The following is a 7413-nucleotide window of genomic DNA, read 5'->3' as shown; positions in this document are numbered from 1 at the left end:
GTTCTGCAATTAGCTTCCACAGCTGAACATACCATCCCCTGCCCTTCAATGACTCGCTAAGGATCCCATTCCCAGCTGCCGTGTGTCGTGCTTGATGTACTTCAACACATGGATTCACCTTAACCTATTCTTCTGTTGTCATTTGTCTCCATATAGTGACAGACTGCCAGGCCATCTCTACTGCTCCCCCAGGCTAAGACCATCTCTTCCCTCACCAAGGCACGTGGGCTCCCTGACAGGGGGTGAAAGAAAGATATAGGTTAGTGATGCAGGAGTAGCCTCCACAAATCTTCCTCTAGCAACAGAATCAGCACTGACCCAGGGTAAGTCATAATGACATTATCTATAAATCCTATCGGACTGTCAGCATGCAGTATTCAATGTGCAGGTGCAGGGATATTATCTTTTAAGAAATTTGTGTGGATATTATTATCATATAGGAAATTTGTGTCATAGTCAGAATACGAAAGACTGAGAAAATAGCCTTGATTTGATAAGACCTCGCTTCAATCTCATTTTTGGGGTAGATCATTTGTTGTGAGTTCCCAGCTGGACTTGGTACGAAGTACAGTTTGCAGCCCAAGAAATCACATCACAGCCTTCCCTATAGTTAACACAGATGGACTATTAGCGTGTTGTTTCTTAACGTATCAGTAGTTAAGTATAACACTTTAAACTCTTGCGTATAAAAAACATGTTACGGTATTTCAGTATTAATGTGGTAACACTTCACAATAAGGGTACATTAAATTAAAATCCCAATTGTGTCAGTTATTGATGTTGAGTGATTCAAAGTTAAGATGCACAAAATGTAAGCAATTAGAAAGACAACAGATAAGGCTAAATGTTTTTTATGCAAATAAAATTGAACTTAATAGAGTTTTGTTCCTTTTTCAGCTAGAAAGCCTTGTCTAATGACCAGCCTAAATACCCCCCAAATATGGCACAATTATATTACTCATAGTTACATTTTAATTGGCGTCTTTCCAAAGCCCAATGAAGAAAATGATAGAGAAGAACCAACATTAGCCTATATAATAAGCAGAATACAAGACACAGTTGTGATATTATAACCTAAATATGTGTAAGTGGTGTGAAAATCATACATATGTAGCCTAGTGAATTTAGAATTTAAATCTACATTTTGGGGGTTTAGAACGGAGCAGAAGACATATGTAAATGATTTGCTGTAACAGACAATACAGTTGTTTTCTATTCTAATAAGTGGGGTGTGGCTGTTGCTGTCTCTCAAGTTGTTGGCTTGTGGCTGTTTTGAGGTGTAACCTTAACTCTGTCTTGTTTATGCCACATTGTTTCCCTCCCTTTGTCCTTCAGTACAACTATAACCCAGTGAAATTCCTGCTGAGTGCCTTTCTCTGATTGAGATGGACAGCTTGTGAGGTACATTGATTTCTGAGATTAGCTGGTGGTCTATAAAAATGTCTGTTTACTGAAATTTGGTCACACATAAACAAAGCTATTTAAGATCATTACTATAATAATTAGGCCAATGTTCATCCTTGAACAAAAGCATCACTAAAAATAAATGGAGGGAATGTATTAATTATTTTAAGTTTACTGTAACCAATGCATGATTGTCAAGGCCATAGAGAGTAAACATTTCTGAGAAGCATTCACTACGAGAACCAGTTGGTGTGTTTGATTGAAACGTAGTTGAGGATGGGAATGTGGATTCTAAGCTTGAGGGCAGGAGGCTACAACAGCAAGCATATGGTTAAGTTTTAGGTCAGGGGTTAATTGCTGCAACGCAACCTTCTTCTAACACCATCTCAAGGAGGAACTGCTCCAAAGTACGTTGTTGAAGCCTCTTCACTGAGGATTGTAGTTGTGTTTTATGTTTGTGTTGTTTTGTATATTATTTAGGGGTTTACCGTGAATCTGTGAAACCTGTTGGTATTGTTATATATTTGTTCCTTGACATGGTCAAATAACTCAAACATAGACCATGTGTGACTTGATCTAAAAGAATGGCACCAATTGGCCTATGGGTGGCGCTGTTACAAGCAGTCTAACTTAAACCTGCATATTTGTCACCCCATTTGACCTATAAACTTGAAACTTTGTATGTAGCTGAACAAATCTGTCTCAAGGACCCCGTCAGGATAAATTGTCCTCCAATGTTTGAAAACCTTTGAAAAACATCTTCTCATGAACCGTAAATCCAAATATCCCCAATTTAGTATGGGTGCCCATGGTACATCTCTTAACTTAGTTTGAGAACATTTAAGGCATTGGTTAAGACATGGCTGATTAATTGATAAAGCAGTACATATTTTGTGTCCATTTAAATTCTTTGTAAATCAACTCCACAATGGCCTATCAACTTGAAACATTTTAGAGTAATCAAAGACATGAATTACCATGATGATCCATGTTACGTTTGGCATTGATGTCTTTAAAAAATAGGAAACTATTCACATTTCACTTTTTTGACTGTGTAACGCTAATGCATAAAATAATCATAAATCTTCTTCTCATCAACTAAAAGTCAGATTCACTACAAATGTGTTCTTTGGACTCATCACAATAGTCCCTAAAGAGTTTGAGTAAAGAACATTGATGCATTCAAATACGTCCACACTACACCAGTAGATGCATATTAGCACGTACGCTAATATGCTAAAATATGCCAAAATTCTTCTCATGAACCATAGGACCAATTGACAGTAAATGTGGAATGTATGTCCATGGTACTTGTCTTAAATTAGTTTCAGTGGATATATACTCACTGGAAACCTTAGATGGCTGCACCAGACCAGTTGGTGGCACTACAGATGTCAATGACACCAGTGGCACCATAGGATACTAGAGCAATAACTATTGATCAAGTAGACTATGTCTCAAGTAAATTATGCAGACAAACAATGTGAAATATTATGAAAATAAAGCTGACAATTTTTCACCAATCTTAACATGAACTATTAGTTAAATTGACCCCAGAATTGGTATAAAATCAATACATTAAGTAATGAAGTTAAGAATGATTATCTGCAGCATTCAAAATCAAATCAAATTTTATTGGTCGCATACACATATTTAGCAGATGTCAGTGCGGTAGTAGCGAAATGCTTGTGTTCCTAGCTCCAACAGTGCAGTACTATCTGAAAATTCACAACAATACACACAATCTAAAAGTAAAATAATGGAATTAAGAGATATATAAATATGAGGACGAGCAATGTCGGAGTGGCATTGACTAGAATACAATAGAATACAGTATATACAGTGCCTTGCGAAAGTATTCGGCCCCCTTGAACTTTGCGACCTTTTGCCACATTTCAGGCTTCAAACATAAAGATATAAAACTGTATTTTTTTGTGAAGAATCAACAACAAGTGGGACACAATCATGAAGTGGAACGACATTTATTGGATATTTCAAACTTTGTTAACAAATCAAAAACTGAAAAATTGGGCGTGCAAAATTATTCAGCCCCTTTACTTTCAGTGCAGCAAACTCTCTCCAGAAGTTCAGTGAGGATCTCTGAATGATCCAATGTTGACCTAAATGACTAATGATGATAAATACAATCCACCTGTGTGTAATCAAGTCTCCGTATAAATGCACCTGCACTGTGATAGTCTCAGAGGTCCGTTAAAAGCGCAGAGAGCATCATGAAGAACAAGGAACACACCAGGCAGGTCCGAGATACTGTTGTGAAGAAGTTTAAAGCCGGATTTGGATACAAAAAGATTTCCCAAGCTTTAAACATCCCAAGGAGCACTGTGCAAGCGATCATATTGAAATGGAAGGAGTATCAGACCTCTGCAAATCTACCAAGACCTGGCCGTCCCTCTAAACTTTCAGCTCATACAAGGAGAAGACTGATCAGAGATGCAGCCAAGAGGCCCATGATCACTCTGGATGAACTGCAGAGATCTACAGCTGAGGTGGGAGACTCTGTCCATAGGACAACAATCAGTCGTATATTGCACAAATCTGGCCTTTATGGAAGAGTGGCAAGAAGAAAGCCATTTCTTAAAGATATCCATAAAAAGTGTCGTTTAAAGTTTGCCACATGCCACCTGGGAGACATACCAAACATGTGGAAGAAGGTGCTCTGGTCAGATGAAACCAAAATTAAACTTTTTGGCAACAATGCAAAACGTTATGTTTGGCGTAAAAGCAACACAGCTGAACACACCATCCCCACTGTCAAACATGGTGGTGGCAGCATCATGGTTTGGGCCTGCTTTTCTTCAGCAGGGACAGGGAAGATGGTTAAAATTGATGGGAAGATGGATGGAGCCAAATACAGGACCATTCTGGAAGAAAACCTGATGGAGTCTGCAAAAGACCGGAGACTGGGACGGAGATTTGTCTTCCAACAAGACAATGATCCAAAACATAAAGCAAAATCTACAATGGAATGGTTCAAAAATAAACATATCCAGGTGTTAGAATGGCCAAGTCAAAGTCCAGACCTGAATCCAATCGAGAATCTGTGGAAAGAACTGAAAACTGCTGTTCACAAATGCTCTCCATCCAACCTCACTGAGCTCGAGCTGTTTTGCAAGGAGGAATGGGAAAAAAATTCAGTTTCTCGATGTGCAAAACTGATTGAGACATACCCCAAGCGACTTACAGCTGTAATCGCAGCAAAAGGTGGCGCTACAAAGTATTAACTTAAGGGGGCTGAATAATTTTGCACGCCCAATTCTTCAGTTTTTGATTTGTTAAAAAAAATTGAAATATCCAATAAATGTCGTTCTACTTCATGATTGTGTCCCACTTGTTGTTGATTCTTCACAAAAAATACAGTTTTATATCTTTATGTTTGAAGCCTGAAATGTGGCAAAAGGTCGCAAAGTTCAAGGGGGCCGAATACTTTCGCAAGGCACTGTACATATGAAAGGAGTCAAACAGTATGTAAACATTATTAAAGTGACCAGTCATTCCATGTCTATGTACATAGGGCAGCAGCCCCTAAGGTGCAGGATTGAGTAACCGGGTGGTAGCCGGCTAGTGACAGTGACAAAGTTCAGGTTACTGGGTGGAGGCCGGCTAGGGATGGCTATGTAATAGTCTGATGTCCTAGAGATGAAAGCTGTTATTCAGTTTGTCTCGGTCCCAGTTTTGATGCACCTCTACTGACCTCGCATTCTAGATTATAGCGGGGTGAACAGGCCGTGGTTTGGGTGGTTGATGTCCTAGATTATCTTTTTGGCCTTCCTGTGACATTGGGTGCTGTGCAGTAGATGTCCTGGAGGGAATGCAGTGTAACCGCGGTGATGCGTTGGGCCAACAGCACCACCCTCTGGAGAGCCCTGCGGTTGCGGGCGGTGAAATTGCCGTGACAGGAGGTGATACAGGTGATACGATGCTCTCAATGGTGCGTCTGTAAAAGTTTGTGAGGGTCTTAGGGATCAAGCCGAATTGGATGATAGCCGGGTGAACAGGCCGTGGCTTGGGTAGTTGATGTCCTTGATTATCTTTTTGGCCTTCCTGTGACATTGGGTGCTGTAGATGTCCTGGAGAGCAAAGCTGTCATCAAGGCAAAGGGTGGCTACTATGAAGAATCTCAAAAATAAAATATATTTTGATTTGTTTAAAACTTGATCGGTTTGGGTTTTTACTTTACCATCTATACCAGTATTTGAATGTTTGTTTTGTTAAATGTGATACACCAAGTGTAACGTCATCTCTGCTCTTTCTCTCCGTGCCACTTTCCACACAGACCTAGCCACGCCTCTTGTCCTGACTCTCTGAGGTCATTAAAGATCCCATGGCACTTATCGTAAGAGTAGGGGTGTTAACCCCGGTGTCCTGGCTAAATTCCCAATCTGACCCTCAAGCCATCACGGTCACCTAATAATCCTCAGTTTACAATTGGCTCATTCATCCCCCCTCCTCTCCCCTGTAACTATTCCCCAGGTCGTTGCTGCAAATGAGAACGTGGTAAAATAACAGATAAATAAAATAAATAATGACACTATTAGTTTGTGTTTCTTACATCACCAAACAGCTAGTTTTTCTTTTCTTAGCAAGTTGCCCTAAATCTTGTTAGCCGCTAATATAATAATAGCTAGCTAGCTAATAAATGTAATGAGTAAATGCAAACGTAGCTAGCTAATACAGCCTGATAGATAACAGTGAGGGTGTAGACCTAAATCAGCATGTTGTTTGTGCAACAGTATCTTCTAAATCAAAGAGGATTATGCAAAGCAAGTAAATGTTAGCTACATGAAATAACTAAGAGAAAACATGCAATGTCGCCAAAGCGTATAGGGTCCCCTAGGAAACACTAATAAACACTTGCTGCAGGAGGGACTGGTGCACTTCACAAAATGGATGGCTTCATGACGGAGGAAAATTATGTGGATATATTGAAGCAACATCTCAAGACATCAGTCAGAAAGGTAAAGCTTGGTCGCAAATGGGTCTTCCAAATGGACAATGACCCCAAGCATACTTCCAAAGTTGTGGCAAAATGGCTGAAGGACAACAAAGTCAAGGTATTGTAGTGGCCATCACAAAGCCATGACCTCAAGCCTATAGAAAAGGAGGCCTACAAACCTGAATCAGTTACACCAGCTCTGTCAGGAGGAATGGACCAAAATTCACCCAATTTATTGTGGGAAGCTTGTGTAAGGCTACCCGAAATGTTTGACCCAAGTTAAACAATTTAAAGGCAATGCTACCAAATACTAATTGAGTGTATGTAAACTTCTGACCCATTGAGAATGTGATGAAAGAAATAAAAGCTGAAATAAATAATTCTCTCTACTATTATTCTGACATTTCACATTCTTAAAATAAAGTGGTGATCCTAACTGACCTAGACAGGGAATTTTTACAAGGATTAAATGTCAGGAATTGTGAAAAACTGAGTTTAAATGTATTTGGCTAAGGTGTATGTAAACTTCCAACCTCAACTGTAAATCACCCAGAAAATATACCTCTCTGTTGATATCACATACATTATCAAGCATTTCACACATGTTATCCAGATACTGACTGTTAGCACTTAGTGGTCTATAGCCGCTTCCCACAGGAATGGGCTTTAGGTGAGGCAGATGAACCAGTAGCCATATTACTTCAACCGTATTTAACAAGAGATCCTCTCTAGTCTAGTCTTTACAGGAATGTGGTTCTGAATATAAACAGCAACACCTCCACCATTATATGATCTAATAATAATCAATTTCTTATTAAACCACACAAATCCTTACTTTTGTGCCAACAAAATATGATATTGCTCATGGTTGTGGGTAGGTGTTTCATTCTCTGTCTATATAGGTATTTTCTGAACAATATATCTGTTCATTTAGGGGACCCAATTTGGCTCAGAAGCACCCCCAGATGAAAAAGTGAGAGATATTTGTCTATTGTCATGATTCTCTGTGAGGTAAGTTATCAGTATATTCAATGAAAACCCGTGTTAATTTTGTT

The 7413-nt window shown here is 39.3% G+C and overlaps 1 long non-coding RNA gene across 1 annotated transcript; it reads left to right on the top strand.

The window, feature by feature from the left end:
- The first annotated feature begins 150 nt into the window (after positions 1–150).
- Positions 151–7369, top strand: LOC149977418 (uncharacterized). Its single transcript, XR_016486593.1, has 3 exons — positions 151–323; positions 1336–1401; positions 7293–7369. It is a non-coding gene; the product is annotated as an uncharacterized LOC149977418 (long non-coding RNA).
- The last annotated feature ends 44 nt before the right edge of the window (positions 7370–7413 follow it).

Source organism: Oncorhynchus mykiss, chromosome 15 (genome assembly GCF_057628025.1).
Source record: "Oncorhynchus mykiss isolate SJ-2025 chromosome 15, ASM5762802v1, whole genome shotgun sequence".
NCBI classification, from domain to species: domain Eukaryota; kingdom Metazoa; phylum Chordata; class Actinopteri; order Salmoniformes; family Salmonidae; genus Oncorhynchus; species Oncorhynchus mykiss.
Note: the sequence above shows the minus strand (reverse complement) of the source record. Positions and strands in the feature narration are given on the sequence as shown.